This window comes from Pseudophryne corroboree, assembly GCF_028390025.1.
Source record: "Pseudophryne corroboree isolate aPseCor3 chromosome 12 unlocalized genomic scaffold, aPseCor3.hap2 SUPER_12_unloc_1, whole genome shotgun sequence".
Taxonomy (NCBI): domain Eukaryota; kingdom Metazoa; phylum Chordata; class Amphibia; order Anura; family Myobatrachidae; genus Pseudophryne; species Pseudophryne corroboree.
The window spans coordinates 1526335-1538741 of record NW_026967485.1 but is presented as its reverse complement, the minus strand read 5'-3'; the positions used below and the strand labels follow the sequence as shown (position 1 = coordinate 1538741).

Here is a 12407-nt window from a genome sequence, read left to right as displayed (position 1 = left end):
TCCCACCCAGGGACTTAATTGACCTTGTTATCAGATTTTGGTGATCTTTAAGTAGACAAGTCAAAATTTCAAACCCCCTGTTATGGTGTAGGGTACCTGGCCTTCTCTGATGTAATCAGAGTTAGATTTGATTCAGTGATTTTATAAAAACAGCTAGGAAGCACAATTTAGCAGTGGGTTGCAGAGAAAAAGAAATATGCTGGCAGAAAAATCCAATTGAGTGATTAAACAGCTCTTCATTTTCTGGCTTTATTTTTATGCTAACAAATTTGTGCTCTGAAAAGTGTCCACAAAGCCAAGTATCTGATTAACACCTTTGTAGGGATGGTTTTTCACCTATTATTAAATTAAACTTGCTTCATTGGAAAGGCAGCAAGTGATGTCATCCAAGCAGTGGGTCAAAGTTGGCTTCAAACCTCGTCTGCTTATGAAAAGAGAAAAGGGGTATGCAGGGCATGGCGGCCTTTTGCGGTGCTTGGATGACCCCTAGTTCGCATTAAATAATGCAGTCGAGTTTCCCACATTTGGGGAAATCACAGGGGTCAGCATACCCAGAATGCAATGAATGAACCGCACCCTGGGAGAACAGTCTTCATGACCATGGTATCTCCTATGCAAAATAAGTATGATTTGGGATAGGGCTGGGGAGGGCCGCTGCTCAGGCACATCTCTGTCAAGTAAAGGAGATTCAACTGAGGCAGCACAAGGGAACTCTCATCTGGGGACAACAACTGCAGGGAGAACACATATTTTCAGATGAACATGGGAGGGCAGAAGGCTGCCTAATACTGAAGCACCCTCAAACAACAAACCAAATGCAACAACTAGTGCAAGTATTCCTGGGGGAAGGCCTGCAGCAGATGGATTTGCATATGGCGATGTCATCCAAGCAGTGGGTCAAAGTTGGCTTCAACCCTCGTCTGCATATGAAAAGAGAAAAGGGGCGTGCAGGGCATGGCGGCCTTTTGCGGCACTTGGATGACCCCTAGTTCGCATTAAACACCTCCACCCTCCGTCGGTGTGGGGCTCATGTTGGCTATGCCCCAGCCCCTGAAGGATTCAAGCTGATTTCTTGCAGCAGCTGGGCACTGTAACAGCTCCAGAGCTGCTCTGTAAGGCAAGTAAAAGGGTGTGGGCCCTGCAGCACTACCTGTAGTTTGCATTGTGCATTGGAAGGCACAAAGTAAGCAGACGGGAGGAGAAGTCAGGATAGTGCACAAGGGTATAGACGGGAGGGGCTCAAGAAAAAAGAAGTGGAAACAGACAGCAAACTAGGCTTCCAATGCACAATGCAAACTACAGGTAGTGCTGCAGGGCCCACACCCTTTTACTTGCCTTACAGAGCAGCTCTGGAGCTGTTTAATCACTCAATTGGATTTTTCTGCCAGCATAATTTTTCTCTTACGTCCTAGAGGATGCTGGGGACTCCGTAAGGACCATGGGGGATAGACGGGCTCCGCAGGAGACATGGGCACTTTAAGAAAGACTTTAGATCTGGGTGTGCACTGGCTCCTCCCTTTATGCCCCTCCTCCAGACCTCAGTTTACTACTGTGCCCAGAGGAGACTGGGTGCTTTTCAGGGAGCTCTCCTGAGTTTCCTGACAGAAAGTATATTTGTTAGATTTTTTTATTTTCAGGGAGCCTGCTGGCAACAGACTCCCTGCATCGAGGGGCGGAGGGGAGAGATGCACACCTACTTCTGTGAGTTGATAGGCTCTGCTTCTTAGGCTACTGTACAGCATTAGCTCCAGAGGGATCGGTACGCAGGTCTCACCCTCGCCGTCCGTCCCAGAGCCGCGCCGCCGTCCCCCTCGCAGAGCCGGAAGATAGAAGCCGGGTGAGTATGAGAAGAAAAGAAGACTTCAGAGGCGGCGGAAGACTTCATGATCTTCACTGAGGTAACGCACAGCAGTAAAGCTGTGCTCCATTGCTCCAATACACCTCACACACGGCAGTCAGTGTAAGGGTGAAGGGCGCAGGGGGGACGCCCTGGGCAGCAATATAGACCACTCTTTGGCAAAATAAATATATATGCAGCTAGGCACTGTATATATATATATAAGAGCCCCCGCCATTTTTTTACTATATTTGAGCGGGACAGAAGCCCATCGCTGAGGGGGTGGGGCTTCTCCCTCAGCACTCACCAGCGCCATTTTCTCCACAGCACCGCTGAGGGGAAGCTCCACGGACTCTCCCCTGCTTATACCACGGTAGAAAGAGGGTCTTAAAGAAGAGGGGGGCACATAATTAGGCGCATATATATATGGAAATACAGCGCTACTGGGTAAACATAAAATTATTGTGTTTTTTTCCTGGGTCATATAGCGCTGGGGTGTGTGCTGGCATACTCTCTCTCTCTGTCTCTCCAAAGGGCCTTGTTGGGGAACTGTCCTCAGATAAGAGGATTCCCTGAGTGTATGGTGTGTCGGTACACGTGTGTCGACATGTCTGAGGTAGAAGGCTCTCCTAGAGAGGAGCAGGAGCAAATTAATGTGGTGTCTCCATCGACAACGCCGACACCTGACTGGATGGATATGTGGAATGTTTTAAGTGCTAATGTAAACTTATTACACAAGAGATTAGACAAAGCTGAAGCTAGGGAACAGTCAGGGAGTCAACCCATGCCTGTCCCTATGTCGCAGGGACCTTCGGGGTCTCAAAAGCGCCCACTATCCCAAATAGTTGACACAGATACCGACATAGTGTCGACTACGATGATGCAAAGTTACAGCCAAAATTGGCTAAATGTATTCGATATATGATTATTGCAATAAAAGATGTTTTGCACATCACAGAGTCCCCTGTCCCTGACACGAGGGTACACATGTATAAGGGAAAGAAACCTGAGATAACCTTTCCCCCCTCACATGAGTTGAACGAATTATGTGAAAAAGCTTGGGAATCTCCAGACAAAAAGCTGCAGATTCCCAAAAGGATTCTTATGGCGTATCCTTTCCCGCCAATGGACAGGATACGGTGGGAATCCTCCCCTAGGGTGGATAAAGCATTGACACGCTTATCCAAAAAGGTAGCGCTGCCATCCCAGGATACGGCTACCATCAGGGACCCTGCTGACCGCAAGCAGGAGGTTACCCTAAAGTCCATTTACACACATTCTGGTACCTTACTCAGACCGGTAATTGCGTCGGCCGGGGTTGTAGCGCAGTGGCAGCATGGACAGATACCTTATCAGCAGAGATTGAGACCCTAGATAAGGATGCTATGTTATTGACCATAGGGCATATAAAAGATGCTGTCCTATATATGAGAGATGCTCAAAGTGACATTAGTCTACTGGGTTCTAGAATAAACGCTATGTCGATTTCTGCTAGACGAGTCCTATGGACCCGGCAATGGACAGGTGATGCCGACTCAAAAAGGCATATGGAGGTTTTACCTTACAGGGGTGAGGAATTGTTTGGGGAAGGTCTCTCGGACCTAGTCTCCACAGCTACAGCTGGTAAATCAAATTTTTTGCCTTATATTCCCTCACAGCCTAAGAAAGCACCACATTATCAAATGCAGTCCTTTCGATCACAGAGAAACAAGAAAGTACGAGGTGCGTCCTTTCTTGCCAGAGGTAAGGGCAGAGGGAAGAAGCTGCACAACACAGCTAGTTCCCAGGAACAGAAGTCCTCCCCGGCCTCTACAAAATCCACCGCATGACGCTGGGGCTCCGCTAAAGGAGTCCGCCCAGTTGGGGGCACGTCTTCGAGTTTTCAGCCACATCTGGGTTCATTCGCAGGTGGATCCCTAGGCAATAGAAATTGTTTCTCAGGGTTACAAGCTGAAATTCGAAGAGGTGCCTCCTCGCCGGTTTTTCAAATCGGCCCTACCATCTTCTCCCCTGGAAAGGGAGATAGTGTTAAATGCAATTCACAAATTGTATCTTCAACATATGCCGCTGTTCGGGCACCCCCCTGTCAAGTGAAAGAGATCCAACTGAGGCAGCACAAGGGAACTCTCGAAAGAAGAACAAGGCTAGAGGAAGATCTGAGACAAAGAAATCAGACTTTTTCCAGAGCTGACCAGAGGAAAGCACAAACACAGTCCCCCACTACCACAAATAATGCAGTCGAGTTTCCCACATTTGGGGAAATCACAGGGGTCAGCATACCCAGAATGCAATGAATGAACCTCACCCTGGGAGAAAAATCTTCATGACCATGGTATCGCCTATGCAAAATAAGTATGATTTGGGATAGGGCTGGGGAGGGCCGCTGCTCAGGCACATCTCTGTCAAGTAAAGGAGATTCAACTGAGGCAGCACAAGGGAACTCTCATCTGGGGACAACAACTGCAGGGAGAACACATATTTTCAGATGAACATGTGAGGGCAGAAGGCTGCCTAATGCTGAAGCACCCCCAAACAACAAACCAAATGCAACAACTAGTGCAAGCATTCCTGGGGGAAGGCCTGCAGCAGATGGATTTGCATATGGTGATGTCATCCAAGCAGTGGGTCAAAGTTGGCTTCAACCCTCGTCTGCATATGAAAAGAGAAAAGGGGCGTGCAGGGCATGGCGGCCTTTTGCAGCGCTTGGATGACCCCTAGTTCGCATTACACACCTCCACCCTCCTTCGGTGTGGGGCTCATGTTGGCTATGCCCCAGCCCCTGAAGCATTCAAGCTGATTTCTTGCAGCAGCTGGGCACTGTAACTGCTCCAGAGCTACTCTGTAAGGCAAGTAAAAGGGTGTGGGCCCTGCAGCACTACCTGTAGTTCGCATTGTGCGTTGGAAGGCACGAAGTAAGCAGACGGGAGAAGTCAGGATAGTGCGCAAGGGCATAGAAGGGAGCGGCTCAAGAAAAGAGAAGTGGAAACAGACAGCAAACTAGGCTGTAGAGAGACCTGAGACAAAGAGATCTGAATTATACGAGAGCCGACGAGGGGAAACACAAATTATGCAGTCAAGTTTCCCACATTTGGGGAAATCGCAGGAGCAGCACACCCAGAGTGCAATGGTTGAGCCTTGCCCTGGGAGAAGCACCTTCATGATCATAGTATCTCACCTGGCAGGTAAGTAGGAGTTGGGCTAGAGCTGGGGAGGGTCGCTGCTCGGGTTCCCCCCTGTGAAGTGAAGGAGATCCAACTGAGGCAGCACCAGGGAACTCTCGAAAGAAGAACAAGGCTAGAGGAAGATCTGAGACAAAGAAATCTGACTTTTACCAGAGCTGACCAGAGGAAAGCACAAACACAGTCCCCCACTACCACAAATAATGCAGTCGAGTTTCCCACATTTGGGAAAATCACAGGGGTCAGCATACCCAGAATGCAATGAATGAACCTCACCCTGGGAGAACAATCTTCATGACCATGGTATCTCCTATGCAAAATAAGTATGATTTGGGATAGGGCTGGTGAGGGCCGCTGCTCAGGCACATCTCTGTCAAGTAAAGGAGATTCAACTGAGGCAGCACAAGGGAACTCTCATCTGGGGACAACAACTGCAGGGAGACCACATCTTTTCAGATGAACATGGGAGGGCGGAAGGCTGCCTAATACTGAAGCACCATCAAATATCAAACCATATGCAACAACTAGTACAAGCACTCCTGGGGGAAGGTCTGCAGCAGACGGATTTGCATACGGTGATGTTATCCAAGCAGTGGGCCAAAGTTGACTGGAACCCTCATCTGCATATGAAAAGAGAAAAGGGGCATGCAGGGCATGGCGGCCTTTTGCAGTGCTTGGATGACCCCTAGTTCGCATTAAACACCCCCACCCTCCTTTGGTGTGGGGCTCATGTTGGCCATGCCCCATCCCCTGAAGCATTCAAGCTGATTTCTTGCAGCAGCTGGGCACTGTAACAGCTCCAGAGCTGTTCTGTAAGGCAAGAAAAAGGGTGTGGGCCCTGCAGCACCACCTGTTGTTCGCATTGTGCGTTGGAAGGCACAAATTAAGCAGACGGGAGGAGAAGTCAGGATAGTGCGCAAGGGCATACTTTTCTCTTAGTCCGGGGGCAAGGCTTCAAAATGGGGTCTGCAACGGAGGAGACACAGGGGGCGTGGTCACAGCAGCTTTTCTCTACAGCCTGCACCAGCAGGAGCCTACACCATTTTTTATGATCACGCTGAACTGCAGTGCGACTGCAATTACAGCATGGTCAAGAAGGGAGGCGTCATGCTGGGTGGCCATGCCCTGTCACTGTGCAGGAGCCAGCACAGCTCACACACTAGTCCCCGGGTGCAGCCCCCAACCCCCGGGACACCCGGAGCAACAAAATGTAGATTCAGGCCACCAGGCCACGCCCCTACCTATGAAACCATGCCTCCTTTTTACCATTGCGCTGTTTATCTGCGCGCACTGCATTACAATCTCCCTCGCCACCTCTCTGGGTGTCACCAGTGATAGTGACACCTCTGCCATGCTTGTAGCAGCTGGTCCTAAGATCTACGCCTCAAGCCCTGAGTGTTTGCCCTTGTGACTTGTTGATCATCATAGCGAAGCAGATGCTTACAGAAAACTGCAGGGGCTTAGATTGAAAATAAAAAAATTGATGGGTATAAGGTAGAGAGGAGCGGGTTCGGTTCTCCGAGAACCGAATTCCCCACGAACTCCACGTGGTTTACACTGGTCCGAGGCAGGCTCGGTTGTTCCCGCCTGACTCGGAAAACCTGAACAAGGGAAAATGTCATCATCCCGCTGTCGGATTCTCGCGAGATTCGGATTCCATATAAAGAGCTGCGCGTTGCTGCCATTTTTACTCGTGCATTGAAGAGAGAGCGGAGAGGACGTGGCTATGTTCTCTCAGTGGAAATCTCAATATCAGTGCTCAGTATCAGTGGTTACTTATTGCTGCTCAGTAATACTAGTAGTGTGTCTCTCCTGCTCAGTGTCAGTTCTCAGTAGTATCCTCATCAGTGCTCAGTATCACTGCTCATTGTCTTGTGCTGCATTGTGGTGCTCAGCATACTACAGTACATTACTAATAGTCCAGTGCTGCATCTTGCTGCTCAGTGTCAGTTCTAGTATCCTCATCAGTGCTCACTATCACTGCTCATTGCATTGTGGTGTTCTGTATACTACAATAACATAGTAATATAGTAACATAGTTTTTGAGGTTGAATAGAGGCAAATTGCCCATCGTGTTCAACCTGTTTTAAGTTGTGATGATTCTACATACTTGCTGAATAATGTTTTATGACTAGTTAGCTACTATAACTCATGTTACCCCCGGATTAACCATGTTGATATTTTAAGTATTATAACCTTGGATAGCTTTTTCATTCAGAAATGTATCCATTCCTTTTTTAAATCCAATTACAGAGTCCGCCATTACCACCTTCCCTGGCAGGGAATTCCACATCCTGATTGCCCTAACAGTGAAGAAACCTTTCCTCCATTGCGTTCTGAACTTTCCTCCAGTCGCAGCGAGTGACCACGTGTTCTTTTAATAAATAATTCCTCTGATAACTCTTTGTTATGTATCTTTACATATTTGAAGATATTAATAATATCTCCTCTTAGGCACCTCTTTTCTAGTGTATAAATATTCAGCCTAGTAAGTCTTTCCTTATAGTCCAGTACTTTTAGGCCTTTAATCAATTTAGTCTTCAGGATCTCTTACACTTCCATGAGCAGCAGAGTAGTGCAATGGAAGCATGCTGGGCCCATAACCCAGAGGTCGATTGATCGAAACTATCCTCTGCTATGTGCATTTTTTTTTTTATAATTAAAGTAATCAAAAACTGGGATTGATATTTTGGCTCTTTTATTTTTACTTAAAGTACAATAACTTTTATCATTTTAATTTGTTTTAATAGTATATTGACAGCATTGTTTTCTTTAAAAAATCCACTTAATTTTCTTTACCCTATTACTGAAATGGTAATTGACAAAAACAAACTACATTGTCACCAGAAGAGCAATGCAAAATGTACAAGTGATATATGAAAATCATCTTCCATCTTGAATTTCAATGATGCATTGGGACAACAATTTGTGAGAAACATCTTCACCCACAAAGAAAGATTTTCTTAATTCCTTACCTGTGTGCTGATTAGATATCACCTTGTTTTCACATTAAACAGACTTCCCCGTGAGGAAGCAGCAAGGATGCAGTGACGTTTCCTGGTGTCAACCTGTATTATTTCAGTAGACATTGAAATGAGGATGCATCTTTGATGCCTTTCCAATGAAGCAAGTTTATTTCAGTAATAGGTGAAAAACCATTCCTACAAAGGTGTTAATCAGAGACTTGGCTTTGTGGACACTTTTCAGAGAGCAAATTTGTTAGCATAAACATAAAATCAGAAAATGAAGAGCTGTTTAATCACTCAATTGGACTTTTCTGCCAGCATATTTTTTTTCTCTGCAACCCACTGCTAAATTGTGCTTCCTAGCTGTTTTTTTATAAAATCACTTAATCAAATCTAACTCTGATTACATCAGAGAAGGCCAGGTACCCTACACCATAAGGGGGGTTTTTGAAATTTTGACTTGTCTACTTAAAGATCACCAAAATCTGATTACAAGGTCAATTACATCCCTGGGTGGGATTGAACCACCAACCTTTTGGTTAATAGCCAAACATGCTAACCGATTGCGCCACAGAGACACCTTGCAAAAGTCAATACTGACAAAGGCTAATAATCATTCATCTAGAACGTTTCCTAGAAAAACTTTAAAAAGTCAATAATCTGGAGAATTTTTGTAAGAAACACATTGGTACTTTCCCATGATGAGTGAGTGCTTCAGGATTTCTTGCACTTACATGGGCTATTAACCAAAAGGTTGGTGGTTCAATCCCACCCAGGGATGTAATTGACCTTGTCATCAGATTTTGGTGATCTTTAAGTAGACAAGTCAAAATTTCAAACCCCCTCTTATGGTGTAGGGTACCTGGCCTTCTCTGACGTAATCAGAGTTAGATTTAATTAAGTGATTTTATAAAAAACAGCTAGGAAGCACAATTTAGCAGTGGGTTGCAGAGAAAAAAATAACATTTTAAACCTACCGGTAATTTTTTTTTCTCGTAGTCCGTAGAGGATGATGGGGACTCCGTAAGGACCATGGGGGATAGACGGGCTCCGCAGCAGACATGGGCACTTTAAGAAAGACTTTAGATCTGGGTGTGCACTGGCTCCTCCCTCTATGCCCCTCCTCCATACCTCAGTTAGAGAAACTGTGCCCAGAGGAGACAGACAGTTCGAGGAAAGGATTTTTGTTAATCCAAGGTCAAGATTCATACCAGCCACACCAATCACACCGTATAACTTGTGATATACTACCCAGTTAACAGTATGAATCAAATCTAACTCTGATTACATCAGAGAAGGCCAGGTACCCTACACCATAACAGGGGTTTTCGAAATTTTGACTTGTCTACTTAAAGATCAACAAAATCTGATTACAAGTTCAATTACGTCCCTGGGTGGGATTGAACCACCAACCTTTTGGTTAATAGCCGTACACACTAACTGATTGCGCCACAGCGAAACTTTGCAAAAGTACATACTGACAAAGGCTAATAAGCATTCATCTAGAACGATTCCTAGAAAAACTTTAAAAAGTCAATAATCTGGAGAGTTTTTGTAAGATGTTTCTTCCAGCAACCAATGAAGAAACACATTGGTACTTTCGCATGATGAGTGAGTGCTTCAGGATCTCTTGCACTTACATGTGCAGCAGAGTACTGTAATGGAAGCATGCTGGGTCCATAACCCAGAGGTAGGCAGATTGAAACTATCCTCTGCTATATGACTTGTCTACTTAAATATTACCAAAATTTGATGACAAGGTCAATTACGTCCCTGGATGGGATTGAACCACCAACCTTTTGATTAATAGCTGAACACACTAACCGATTGCGCCACAGAGACACTTTGCAAAAAGTACATACTGACAAAGACTAATAAGCATTCATCTAGAACGTTTCCTAGAAAAACTTTAAAAAGTCAATAATCTGGAGAGTTTTTGTAAGATGTTTCTTCCAGCAACCAATGAAGAAACACATTGGTACTTTCCCATGATGAGTGAGTGCTTCAGGATCTCTTGCACTTACATGTGCAGCAGAGTACTGCAATGGAAGCATGCTGGGCCCATAACCCAGAGGTAGGCAGATTGAAACTATCCTTTGCTATATGCATTTTTTTTTTGTTCATTAAAGTAATCCAAAACTGGGATTGATATTTTAGCTTTTATTTTTACTTAAAGTACAATAACTTTTACCATTTTAATTTGTTTTAATAGTATATTGACAGTGTTGTTTTCTTTCAAAAATCCAATTAATTTTCTTTACCCGATTATTAAAATGGTAATTGACAAAAACAAACTACATTGTCACCAGAAGAGCAATACAAAATGTACAAGTGATATATTAAAATCATCTTTCCAGCTTGAATTTCAATGATGCATTGGGGCAACGATTTTGTGAGAAACATCTTCACCCTTAAATAAAGATTTTCTTTATTCCTTACCTGTGTGCTAATTAGATATCACCTTGTTTTCACATTAAACAGACTTCCACATGAGAAAGCAGCAAGGATGCAGTGGCGTTAATGTTTCCTGGTGTCAACCTGTATTATTTCAGTAGATATTGAAATGAGGATGCATCTTGCTGCCTTTCCAATGAAGCAAGTTTAATTTAGTAATAGGTGAAAAACCATCCCTACAAATATGTTAATCAGATACTTGGCTTTGTGGACACTTTTCAGAGAACAAATTAGTTAGCATAAAAATAAAGCCAGAAAATGAAGAGCTGTTTAATCACTCAATTGGATTTTTCTGCCAGCATATTTCTTTTTCTCTGCAACCCACTGCTAAATTGTGCTTCCTAGCTGTTTTTTTATAAAATCACTGATTCAAATCTAACTCTGATTACATCAGAGTAGGCCAGGTACCCTACACCATAAGAAGGGGGTTTGAAATTTTGACTTGTCTACTTAAAGATCACCAAAATCTGATAACAAGGTCAATTACATCGTTGGGTGGGATTGAACCACCAACCCTTTGATTAATAACCAAACACACTAACCGATTGCGCCACAGAGACACTTTACAAACATACATACTGACAAAGGCTAATAAGCATTCATCTAGAACGTTTCCTAGAAAAACTTTAAAAAGTCAATAATCTGGAGAGTTTTTGTAAGATGTTTCTTCCATCAACCAACGAAGAAACACATTGGTACTTTCCCATGATGAGTGAGTGCTTCAGGATCTCTTGCACTTACATGTGCAGCAGAGTACTGCAATGGAAACATGCTGGGCCCATAACCCAGAGGTAGGCAGATTGAAACTATCCTCTGCTATATGCATTTTTTTTTGTTAATTAAAGTAATCCAAAACTGGGATTGATATTTTTGCTCTTTTATTTTTACTTAAAGTACAATAACTTTTACCATTTTAATTTGTTTTAATAGTATATTGACAGTATTGTTTTCTTTCAAAAATCCACTTAATTTTCTTTACCCTATTATTAAAATGGTAATTGACAAAAACAAACTACATTGTCACCAGAAGAGCAATACAAAATGTACAAGTGATATATTAAAATCATCTTTCCAGCTTGAATTTCAATGATGCATTGGGGCAACGATTTTGTGAGAAACACCTTCACCCTTAAATAAAGATTTTCTTAATTCCTTACCTGTGTGCTAATTAGATATCACCTTGTTTTCACATTAAACAGACTTCCACATGCGAAAGCAGCAAGGATGCAGTGGCGTTTATGTTTCCTGGTGTCAACCTGTATTATTTCAGTAGACATTGAAATGAGGATGCATCTTGCTGCCTTTCCAATGAAGCAAGTTTAATTCAGTAATAGGTGAAAAACCATTCCTACAAAGGTGTTAATCAGAGACTTGGCTTTGTGGACACTTTTCAGAGAGCAAATTTGTTAGCATAAACATAAAATCAGAAAATGAAGAGCTGTTTAAACAGCTACTGCCTGAGGGTCTCTTGACCTGGTGCAATACCTCTGTAGCTTTTTGTTGAGGCGGGACGCCATCATGTCTATCTGGAACAGTCCCCACCGACTTGCAATCTGTGCGAAGACTTCCTGATGGAGTCCCCACTCTCCTGGATGTAGGTCGTGTCTGCTGAGGAAGTCTGCTTCCCAGTTGTCCACTCCCGGAATGAACACTGCTGACAGTGCGCTTACATGATTCTCCGCCCAGCGAAGAATTCTGGTGGCTTCCGCCATCGCCACTCTGCTCCTTGTGCCGCCTTGGCGGTTTACATGAACTACTGCGGTGACGTTGTCTGACTGGATCAGAACTGGTTGGTCGCGAAGTAAGGTCTCCGCTTGACATAGGGCGTTGTATATGGCCCTTAGCTCCAGGATGTTGATGTGAAGACAAGTCTCCTGACTTGACCAAAGACCTTGGAAATTTCTTCCCTGTGTGGCTGCTCCCCAACCTCGGAGGCTCACGTTCGTGGTCACCAGGATCCAGTCCTGAATG

At 44.3% G+C, this 12407-nt stretch overlaps 3 non-coding genes and 2 pseudogenes across 3 annotated transcripts; all 5 read right to left on the bottom strand.

Annotated features, from left to right (window-relative positions):
- Positions 1-448: 448 nt before the first annotated feature.
- LOC134982314 (U1 spliceosomal RNA) lies at positions 449-627 on the bottom strand (annotated as a pseudogene).
- Positions 628-4029: 3402 nt separating this feature from the next.
- On the bottom strand, positions 4030-4193 carry LOC134982630 (U1 spliceosomal RNA). The gene has a single exon (XR_010191308.1). It is a non-coding gene; the product is annotated as a U1 spliceosomal RNA (small nuclear RNA).
- A 698-nt stretch (positions 4194-4891) lies between these two features.
- Positions 4892-5027, bottom strand: LOC134982224 (U1 spliceosomal RNA; annotated as a pseudogene).
- Positions 5028-5179: 152 nt separating this feature from the next.
- On the bottom strand, positions 5180-5343 carry LOC134982251 (U1 spliceosomal RNA). The gene has a single exon (XR_010190992.1). It is a non-coding gene; the product is annotated as a U1 spliceosomal RNA (small nuclear RNA).
- A 3143-nt stretch (positions 5344-8486) lies between these two features.
- TRNAN-AUU (transfer RNA asparagine (anticodon AUU)) lies at positions 8487-8560 on the bottom strand. Its single transcript has one exon. It is a non-coding gene; the product is annotated as a tRNA-Asn (tRNA).
- Positions 8561-12407: the final 3847 nt, after the last annotated feature.